The sequence below is a fragment of the Python bivittatus genome, unplaced genomic scaffold, assembly GCF_059951505.1.
Source record: "Python bivittatus isolate LINGU-HERP-01145 unplaced genomic scaffold, Pbiv_v1 ctg000460_np1212, whole genome shotgun sequence".
Classification (NCBI taxonomy): domain Eukaryota; kingdom Metazoa; phylum Chordata; class Lepidosauria; order Squamata; family Pythonidae; genus Python; species Python bivittatus.
In genome coordinates, this window is record NW_028277060.1 from 1 (window position 1) to 11374 (window position 11374).

At 36.9% G+C, this 11374-nt stretch overlaps 1 pseudogene; it reads left to right on the plus strand.

Moving 5' to 3' along the window:
* Nucleotides 1-6478: 6478 nt before the first annotated feature.
* On the plus strand, nucleotides 6479-11131 carry LOC148215868 (vomeronasal type-2 receptor 26-like; annotated as a pseudogene).
* Nucleotides 11132-11374: the final 243 nt, after the last annotated feature.

Consider the following 11374-nt stretch of genomic DNA (forward strand, 5'->3'; position numbering starts at 1 on the left):
AGAGTTCCTGGCTCTGATAATATTACTGTCTGTCATTGATTTCTGCTACATCTCAGTCCTTTATCTCCTTGACATATCTGGCACTCCACTTCTAATACTTAAAGACATTGTATAAAAGACAGCTGTTTTTGCAATCAGCATCTCAAGAGTTATTTGCTTAATAATATTAAGCTTATTCAAACATCCAGACAAATTCAGAGGTGCAGTCCCAGAGGAGAGGGACCCAATTAACACTCCAATGAATCAGTATATAAAATATTTATTTTCATTAACTTGGGAAATAGGGGTAGAAGATGGTCAGTTGTGTCATGCATTTTGCTTTATAAAGAACCAGTTGGAATGAAGATTGGGAGGATGGGCCCCTAGTTTATATATCAGAAGCTTTAGAAGACTAGTTGTTTCGAGAACAATTACAATATTATTTACACCATCTTTAACTTCTATTTTTATTGTTTATATCTTTATGATAGGTGGGTGTTTGTTTTTGTTTTTATGGCATTTTATATTGTGTTTTATCAGCTTTATATTACATGTAATCCACAAGAGTCTTTTGATTGCATTGAGATAGAAAATGTGACAAATAAAATAAGGAATTAGCTCTATCTAGCATCATCTAACACAAATTTTCCCAACAGCTAGCTCTCCATTATGTTGCTGCACCACCTCACCCTTACTGGAAAAACAAGTGTATCTTTTTAGTAGCAGTCAGCTACAGCAGGCATTACTACAAAATCATGTGTACCTTTGTGTCTAGCATCAAAGGAGTAGAGTAGAAATCTCTTTCTAAGGCATGCAGTAACGTGTGGATACAAAGTAGTCTTCTCCTGTAGTTGTGTGTGGGAATCAGAGATACGTGTATATAGCCTTGTTGAACATATAATAGAAAATATTGGAGTGATGAAACCAGAAAAACCAAAAAAAGTAGCCAGAAGTAACAAAAATTTTTAATCTTTTGTTATAAATTTTATTAAATTTTCCAAAAAGTTAAAATACAAGAAACTTAAAAAAAAATTAAAAGAAAAGAAAAAAGAAAAGAAAAATCAATAAAGAAAAAGCATAGAAAAGGAAGAGCAGCTTCCGACTTTTCTTGGTACAGGTATAAATGTAAAATATATTTACCTCTTCCTCTGCTATCTAAAATTTTACATAATAGAAAATAAATTTTAGTCTAACTTAAAAAAGATCCTAGAATAAAACTATTTCAACAATACATGTGATTTGTACAAGATATTTCTATACGTATACATATTTTAATCTTGATCAAATAAGCCAACTTCATATTCCTTCCTTTTACTTCTAACAGTCTTAATCTTTATTTCATTCAAATATTGCCATCGGATGTGATTTGACAATATTTGAGTGAACTAAAGGTTAAGACTGTAAAAGTTTAAGGAAGGAATATAAAATAGGTTTATTTAATCAGGTTTAAAATAAGACATTTATTTGCTATGTTCTGGCAACCCTTTGTGGACATTGTGCTGACACCAGGGTGGAAAAATTGATGTTTTATGGATTTGCTTGTAGATAAAGGATGAGAGATGGAATGAAAAGATATCTGTCTGTAACCTTATAGGGGGTGAAGAGTTACTAAATTTGTCTATACTTGTAATGAAGGTTGGAAATCACTTCTTTATATATTGCTTTTCTTTTTCTTTATCATATTCTTTTCTCTTTTTTCTTGCCCTTTTTATTCTTATTCTTTTTTCTTCCTTTAACTTTTGTTTGTATTAGTTTTAACTATTGTAAGCAAAATCCTTAATAAAAAAGTATGCTAAAAAGTAATATGCAGCAATATAATTAGGACTACCAGTTCTTGGCTGCAGAAATCTGGTAGTTCTAGCATAATTGTAATTATTCAAAGACTGCAGCATTTACTGTATGATTCAGAAAATATAGACTACCTCTGCTGATCATTTGAGTATTAATGATGGCTGAACAAGAAGTACAAGGAGGTTAGACAGTACAGTAACATGTGGTTATAGTTTGAGTAACTCTATCAAAATCAATAGGATCTTAATTATGACTAATCATAGTTGGTTTAGATTCAGGTATATCCCTAGTTAGAATCATTGGGACTACCATGGTAATCACTGGGACAACTAATTTCTATTTATTATTATGACAACAAAGTACAATAAAAGGAGCACTTGGAGAAACCAATGTGTCAATTGATACAACTGGAAACTACATCAATGCAACTGTTGATATGTGCAGACTTTCTTAGTCTGTTTTTCAGTGAAGAGCTGGTGGACAAGGATTGGACTATCTCTTTGTCCAGTCTCCACATAATCTACTGCTTCTGTTCTTCCAACCAGTCTTCTAAAACTGTTATCCTAGTTTACAATATCAGGGCAGAGGTATGGGGGGTGTCATAAAAATCAGGATGAGACTAGTGGCATTATGATGTAAGGCATGGCTTACATCATGATGCTTCTGCCATCCTCCAATGTATCCCTCCAATGTATATGGGCATAAAGTTGTAGGCTCCTTTCCCAAAGTATTGCTTCCTTTTTCAATGCATTCTTTTAGCTGACTCAAGGATTGGAGGAATGTGTGATAATGTGGCTGTTTGGATGAGCCCCATTGAGAACAACTGCAGGACAAGACTATTTCTTTCACTACACTTATGAGATTCTCAGAGCCACAAAGACATAATCTTTTTGGGGTGAGGCTGCATGGGATGTACAGTGGAGATGCATACCAAGAAATGAATTTCTTTCACTTCAGTTTGATTTATTTCATGAGAGTTAATATATTTACTTCCATATAGATTATAAATTCCATATTTTTATGAGTATTCAAGACAAAGTCATTGGCAACTTTTAGCATATCTGTAAGAACCCCTTTTACATGGGTGAGGGGAAGTGGGACTGTAGGTATTCAACTCACTTCTGATTGGCCATTTTGAGAAGAAGGCTCCTGGATGAAATGGAGCAACGGTGTCAGGTAGTTATTCTTTCCTTATGCTCTTGTAAGGTTTTTAGATACTTTTGCATGAATGAGGATATATATATATCTCATTCATATTAAGAATATATGTATGTATGTATGTATGTATATTCTTATAAGCCATTCGAATCTAACCAACTCTGAAAGACATACTATACCCAGAACCAGTTTGGTGTAGTGGTTAAGGTGCTGGCCTAGAAACCAGGAAACTGTGAGTTCTAGGCCTGCATTAGGCATGAAAGCCAGTTGGGTGACTTCGGGCCAGTCACTCTCTCTCAGCCCAATTTCCCTCACACGTTGTGGGGAAGAGTGGAAGAGAGGAGCCAGGTATATTAGGTATGTTTACCACCTTCAGTTATATATAAAAAGGGTGGGATAAAAATAATACTAGTAATAATAATAATATTCTGGAATATCTGCAAGAAATACCTGGAGACAGCAAAATAGAAGAGAAAGAAATGGAGAAAATCATAAAGTACAAAGACCTGCAAATAGAAGTAGAATGACTGTGGTAAAAAGAAAGCAAAGATAGTACCAATAGTAATAGGCACCTTAGGTGGAATTCCAAAACATCTGAAGCACAACTTGAACACCATTGGCATTGACAAAATCACCATCAGTCCGTTGAAAAAGGTAGCTTTACTTGGAACAGCTTACATCCTGCAACACCACCTTTAACCTTATTAAACAACAACATCTGCCTATCCTATTGAGGTCCTTGGGAAGGACTTAATAGGTCGATAAAAATGCCAAATCCAGTCTAAACATCTGGCTGACTGTGCACCCAACCATAATATGCAGATGATATGCAATTCCCAGTTATACATTATTGTTCCTGGCTGTCCAAATGAAGCTGTCAAGGTTCTTTCCCTGTATCTGGAGGATGTGAGGGTCTGGATGGAGAAGAACAGTTGTGGCTCAACCCTGTCAAGACTGACTGGCTCTGGATTTTCATCTCCCAGATCTAGGAGTTGGAAGGTTTCCATCTTTGGTTCTGGATGGGGTGGCCCTAACCTGTTTGGCCTTGGTATCCAATATGGCAATTCTTCTGGAGTCACATCTCTCAGTCAAAGAAATGTGCTATTTGGCACTTTTAGATGAAAAAAAAGGTTAATCTTAGAATTAAATGAAAAAAAAAAGGTTCATGGCACTTTCATGGAGTCAAAAGTCAGAGGAAATCACAATTATTAAACACACACTTCTAGCCCTTTTGTCAGGAAGGATGTGCAAAATACTGAGAGTTGGAAAGGGCATGATTATGTTCCCAATCGTTATCAAAATTACAGATTCCTTCTTTAGCATTACTGATATTTTTGGGAAATAGACGCAAGACATCAATCAGACTTTACAGATGTTTAGAAACAGTCTAATAATAGGAGTGTTTTTATCTATCTTTAAAATATCATCTGTTGAACAGTGTACAGAGAGCTGTCATTTGAAGCCTTTCTATTCTAATCCTTATATGATATTCAAGACTGTCTTATCTCTAGTTCTTTCTGCAGTAGTCTCTGTAATTCTTTTCTTTTTTTTTCCCTTTCCCCACTCACAGATCTCATTCTAATTCTGATTAATGGGAAGATATACTTTGTAAGACACACTGAGAAATATTCTCTCTATGTGTTTGCTGTTTGGTTAGATTCCTTTTAAATAAGGGAATTTATCTTTTTCACGTGGAGAGATCACAGAAGAGAAAGTGAACAAATGGAAGCTTTATTAACATTAAAAATGGTAATCAGGACAGAGTTTTACTAATTTAACAACAATGGGAAAAATCATCCCAGTTTTCTCTTCCAAGCAAAAAACTGAGAATCTCACAGTAGCTACTCAGATATAAAAGTTTTTTTTTTTAATGGCAGTCGTTCAGAGCACATTAAACAACTGAATGAAGCTGAAAGCACAGATGAACCACGCATGTATACAAACGAACTGAAAAGTAACAATGAAAAAAAAAATGGAATCTGTTTGGAGAAAATATTCCAGTACTATGGCAACAGTCTATATGTAAGGATAATCAAAAATGATGCCACACTGTTTGATGTTGTAGAGAAAGGATATTATTCTGTGTAGGAACATCTATCTTTTTTTGGATGGGAATTGTCAATAATAGGATGGGGGTGATAGCAGTGTTCCTCTTTTTCTTCCTATTCCGTACTATATGCAAGACAGATGCCATCAATTGTTCCATACCTGATGACCCATTCCCTATAGCCCATCAATTCTCTCAGCCAGGAAATGTTCTCATTGGGGCAATTGTCAGTCAAGCCTTCTTCTTTCACAGCAGCCCTTCCTTCACAGAAGACCCCACTCGGACAGTGATCTATGAAGTGGTGTAAGGAATACTTTTTTTTTTTAGACCACTGAGTGCAAAATAGTTGGGGAAAAAAATTAAGCAACAGGGTTATAAAGTGATAAGTATTTGAAAATTATCATAATCCCAGTGTCATTGGGAATTTTCTGTTAATTAGTTTGCTCTCTCTTTTAAGTATGGCTACTTATTAGAAAACTCCATCTGGTTTCTCACACTGCACTCAATCCATATATGATTCTGCTGATTTTCACCTAGATGTTTTCTGACTGCAGCCTTTGTGATTTATAAACTGTTTGTAATAGTTTAGGACAATTTGTCAGTCTGCCAATTATAGGAGACTGAGCATATCATAGCTAAAGTACACCACATCTTAACAAAATCTAAAAGTAAGTTACTGTCAAATACTTAATATTCTCTGAGACAGGGAAAGGAGATTCTGTAATAAGGCTACATATTAGATAAGAAGAGTAACCTTAAGAAGTGGAATCAAAGCACACTACAGGTCTTTCTCAGGGGAATTTAATACTGTTGAAATCAATTAATTGATATGTCAATCTTGGTCCATAACCTGTATCTTTCCAAAGATAAATTATTCCAGGAGATTAAAAAAAAGGCAACTTTCCTTCTCTTTGAACTGGTCCACATTATTCTGTCACCTGAAGGCAGGAACTAGCACTGCTTTCTCCCAGTCCCTTCAGTAACCCATCTGAAGTGGCATTAAGCTTTTCCTCAAACACTAGCAAGGACACAAGAGGTAGCAATCCTTTTGGTTAGGCTATATGAATGGTGGAGAACATGTGTGTTTTGGGGTCTCCTCCACCCTGTCTGCTGGCTTTCAGCATCTGCAGCCTGAGGTGGCTGCCTCTCAGGGAATGGTAGGGCTGGTCCTTTGTTCTCCTTTGGACTTCAAGGCCTACTGCTTTATAGCTTAGAGTCCCGAGATCTGAAAAATGATAGGAGAATCAAAAGGTAGTTTTTATGTTATTTAATTCAGTTGGTAGTTTTTATTGCAGATCTGAGACAAAGGAGTATTAGCAAATCCTTGCTTTGGTGTTTGCTCTCAAAGAAATCAACGAGCATCCTGAACTCTTACCAAACATCACTTTGGGTTTCCACATTCTGAACAACTACTTAATTGCAAGGATAACATATAAGGCAGTCTTGAGCCTGCTTTGTACGCACCAGAGGTTTGTTCCGAACTTTATATGTGACTCGAAGAAAATGTTTATTGCTCCCATTGGAGGACGTTTCACAGAAGCCTCATCCATCATGGCAACTGTTCTTGCCAACTACAAGATTCCACAGGTAGGCCTTTGTGATGGCTCCCTAGAAGTCCCAAATTTCTTTAAATCCTTCCATTCTGAAAAGTATTTTTAAACTATTTTTCACAGTTAAGAACTGCACAGGGAAGAAAGTAGGAGAAAACTATGCAATATTAAATAAATATAAATATGAATAAACTGTAGGGATGATTACATATTTAAAAACTGGGGATTCTTTGCAGTCCTCCCCCCCCCGCCCCCCAAGAATTGAAGATTGTCAAACATCTGTTGGCATTGAATTCCAAACATGTTGGGCCACTACACAAAATATTCGGTCTCTTCTAAATGCTGGTTGATTCCCTTTAGATAGTCAAAGAAGAACATTCTTTTGCAGATCATAAATGCCTTGCTTTGGGTCTAGTGTCTTGTTTTAAGTGTTTTCCCAACCAGTTAAAATGGACACATAGAAAAACACAGGCAACCCATGTGAGCTGACTGCATAATTTCCAGCAACACTTGAGTGTCCACATTGTACATACAGCTATGAAGAAGAAGGATCCCATTTAGTATTCTCTCTTAATACTTCTGATTATTTGCCATATATTTCCTTTCAGCTTGCTTATGGAACATTTACACCACTACATGGTGACAAAAATATATTTCCATTCTTGTACCAGATGCTCCCAAATGAAGTCCATCAATATACTGGGGTTATCCGATTACTTCAGCATTTTGGGTGGACATGGATTGGGGCCTTGGCTGTGGATGATGACTATGGAGACATGTTTTTGCAGAAAATTGTACCATTGCTTTCCCAAAACAACATTTGCTTTGCTTTCATACTTAGAACACCAAAGCAGACTTATTGGGATGAATATATACACTTGCTTTCAGTGGAGTTAAGATATGATCAACTTTTCATGGATCAAAAAGTTCAAGTGTGCTTTGTATATGGATCACCTCCATCTATGCAAAATCTGAGAGTCATAATCCTTCTAGCATCTTTGACTTCATTGCCACCTTTGGGAAAAGTGTGGATTGTTACATCGCATTGGAATTTTGAATCATTGTCCATTCAGAGACTTTGGGATATACAGAGTTTTCATGGTGTCCTATCATTCACAGCTCGCTCAAAAGAACCACCCAGATTCCAAGAATTTGTTCACACTGTAAGGCCATCCTGGGCAAAAGAAGACAATTTCATTCAGAATTTTTGGGAGCAGGCATTTGACTGCCCATTACACATTTCAAGTGTAAATGAAGATAACCAAGTACTATGCACTGGGAATGAGAAGTTAGAGAGTCTACCCAGTACATTTTTTGAAATGAACATGAATGGTTACAATTACAACATCTACAATGCAGTCAATATCATTGCACATTCCTTGCATGAGTTACTCAAATCCAGATCCAGAGGTAGAAGATTAATGGAAGCAGAGCCATGGCAGGTACTTTATTCTCTTTCTAGTTCACAAACCTTGTGTGTTCAACAGGGCCACCATACTGTATTTCTCTGACTCCCAAGAATGCTACTGGGAATGATGCTACCTAACCCTGTAATGCTATTTGCAAAGACATTGTTTCCCTAGTTAGAAGAAAATGCACTCAAAGAATATAACTACTGCTTTAAATGATGGTGAAGCTTTTCTGTGGTGTAGGAGGAAGTGCTCCTCTATTCTAGAGAATTCAAAGCGTTTTAATTTTAATTAAAAAATGGCCATTGTTCATTTTGGTAAAAGCTTTTCTTTTTGATATTAATTTGTTTTGGCTTCTAAAAGCCATAAAGAAAATGGTTAGTGATGTAGTGATGTTATGGAACTGGGAGAGAGTAAAATATTAAGCCTTATTTAGGTGCTATTTTGGAGGTTCAGATTGCAGAAACAGAAAAAGCATGACTTCAAAGGTTCAGGATGGGTTAGCAACTGGAGATGACCATAACATGCCAATGAAGATTGGTCAGTTTGTCATGAAATTTCAGCAGCACTATCTAAGTGTCCATTGTGGGGTGTGTTCAGATTCTAGGAAGCCCACAAACTGCAGGTCTCATAGTTAGACCAATCTGTGTGAGTCAATATCCCTCATAATGCTGAAAATTCTTGCAACAGATACTTGTCACATCACTTTTTATAGTTGATGTTGAATATACTCCACATGGGTTGTAGACATTGACCATGAAGCAGAGAAGCTGGGAGGTTAATATTTTGGCTGATACATTTGATGGTCAGGCAATTGTCTTCACTAAGTCAAAAGAGGCCATGTGATTTCCTTGAAGAAATAGTTTCCATTGCCTTCCTTAAGCATGGTTTCTGTTCTTTTAAGTTTTCCCCAGCTTTCCAGGTGCCAGTTGACTAGTAGCTGAGCTTAGAGTCATTCTCCATTTGGAAAAGCTAAAATAGGTTGAGGTTTGCATATCTTAGAGAAGGGCAAAGAGTGGTTGCAAAGCAGAACAAGCAAAATCCACATGACTGTTTCTTTTCACTTATAAAATTACAAGGCCAATTCTTGTAAAAGAGATTTGAGGCAGTCCTTGTACAAAACCTGAATTATATCTCCTTCTTGAAGACAATACCTACATTCAGTATTTTGAGAAAAGGGGCTAACGTGTGAATGAGTGGTAGAGAGAAGCCTGCACTCTAAATGTCTAAGGATAATGCTCAGTCATGAATCCAATGGAAGTGAGCTGAAAGAAGAGGCTGTGATTTTTGAAATATCTAGTATCCATGATACCCTAGATCCTCAACTGTATTTTTCAAAGCAAGACTGTCTAGTTTGAAATAGTTTTATGCAGTTATCATGATTTCAAAGCCTTGCTATAACTTTTTTTCTTTTTTTAAAATATAGTTCCACTCTTTCTTGAAAAGCATTGTATTCAATAACAGTATAGGAGACACTCTTAGTTTTGATGAAAATAAAGAATTAATTACGGGTTTTGACGTTGTAAACTGGATCACTTTCCCCAATAATTCTTTTGCGCGAGTCAAGGTTGGAAGATTGGAACCTCGGGCTTCACCAGGCAGAGAATTAACACTCAATGACAATCAAATTGTATGGCACAGAAGCTTTAACCAGGTGAGAAGAAGCTCTGAATTCTTGACTAAAAATAAAGGTAGAGCAATTGTCAAATACCTGGCAGTAGTTAAAAGAAAAAAGAATCTGTTTTGGATCTCTTCAGGTGCTGAATTGCAACACTTTATTTCACATATTTTAGACAGCATAAATAAGATGTTCTCCAGACAAATTTAAAGATGAATACATCTGATTGTACCTAAAACATACTGATTGCCAATGTAGCTAGTGCCAAACTGAGGTTGCCCTTTTCTCCTTTACCATCTCAGTTCTTGGTTCTTGGTTAGGGAAAAGTGTATTGATATCTAGCATTTTATTACCCTGTTTCCTTCATACAGAGGTGTATGCCTCTCTCTGTGTGCAATGACCACTGCTATCCAGGCTTCAGCAGAAAGAAGAAGGAAGGAGAGCAATTTTGCTGCTACGATTGTGTGCCATGTCCAGAAGGGCAGATCTCTGACAAAATAGGTAAGACAAAGAATTGACAGAACAGTGGTTAACTGAGCAGAAAAGATCTAGCCCAGAGCCTTATTTATTTAACTACAACAATATGAACAAAAGATAACCAGCATCGAGGTAGCACTGTTGCCCTATGCATTGATGGATATTTTTATATATTTAAAGAGTACTTTTCTTTTTTCCAGATACAGATGCCTGCATGAAATGTCCAGAAAATCAATATCCCAACAAGATTCTCAATCAATGTATTGCCAAAGTATGGACCTATCTTTCTTATGAAGAACCTTTGGGAATCCTTTTTATTTTTTTGGCTATTGCTTTCTCTGTGATTACAGTTTTTGTGCTTGGAATCTTTTGGAGGCATCGATAGACTCCAATTGTCAAAGCCAACAACCGGAGCCTCACTTATATCCTCTTCCTCTCCCTTCTTCTCTGCTTCCTCTGCTCCTTCCTTTTCATTAGAAGGCCTGAAAAAGTGACTTGCCTTCTCCGGCAAGTGACTTTTGGCATCATCTTCTCAGTTGCCCTTTCATCTGTATTGGCAAAAACCATGATGGTGATTCTGGCCTTCATGGCAAGCAAACCAGGCTCTGGAATGAGGAAATGGGTGGGGAAAGGACTGGCCAATTCTATTGTCCTTTCAGGTTCCTTCATCCAGGTGGGAATTTGCATAGTGTGGCTAAGTACCTCTCCTCCTTTCCCAGATAGAGGCCTGCATTCACTGAAGGGGGAAATCATAATGGAATGCAATGAGGGCTCAGTGATAATGTTTTACTGTGTCCTGGGTTACATGGGTTTCCTGGCTAGCGTCAGCTTTAATGTGGCTTTCCAAGCCAGGAAGTTGCCCAACAGTTTCAATGAGGCCAAATTTATCGCGTTCAGCATGATGGTCTTTTGCAGCGTTTGGCTGTCCTTTGTTCCAACCTACCTGAGCACCAAAGGAAAATTCATGGTAGCCATGGAGATCTTCTCCATCTTGTCCTCCAGTGCTGGCCTACTGGCATGTATATTTTCCCCCAAATGCTACATCATTTTATTGAGGCCTCAGATGAACAAGAAGGAACATTTAATAAGGAAAGAAAAGTGATTTTCTTTTTGTGTTTTGATGTAATGAATAATTCATTTAGCCTCTTTAGATTACTCCATTACCTTAAGTTTCTTAGAGTACTTCTGTATGAAAATATTTCACTGCATATTACTTTCCCTTAAAGGAATCTCAGAAAAACTGTGTGGCCAAACACAAAACAGATTTGGGGTAGAAAACAGAATAAATGTTTTAGAAAGGGATGTTTTTCAACATGATCCCCTAATCTGAAAAAGTGTCATAAAC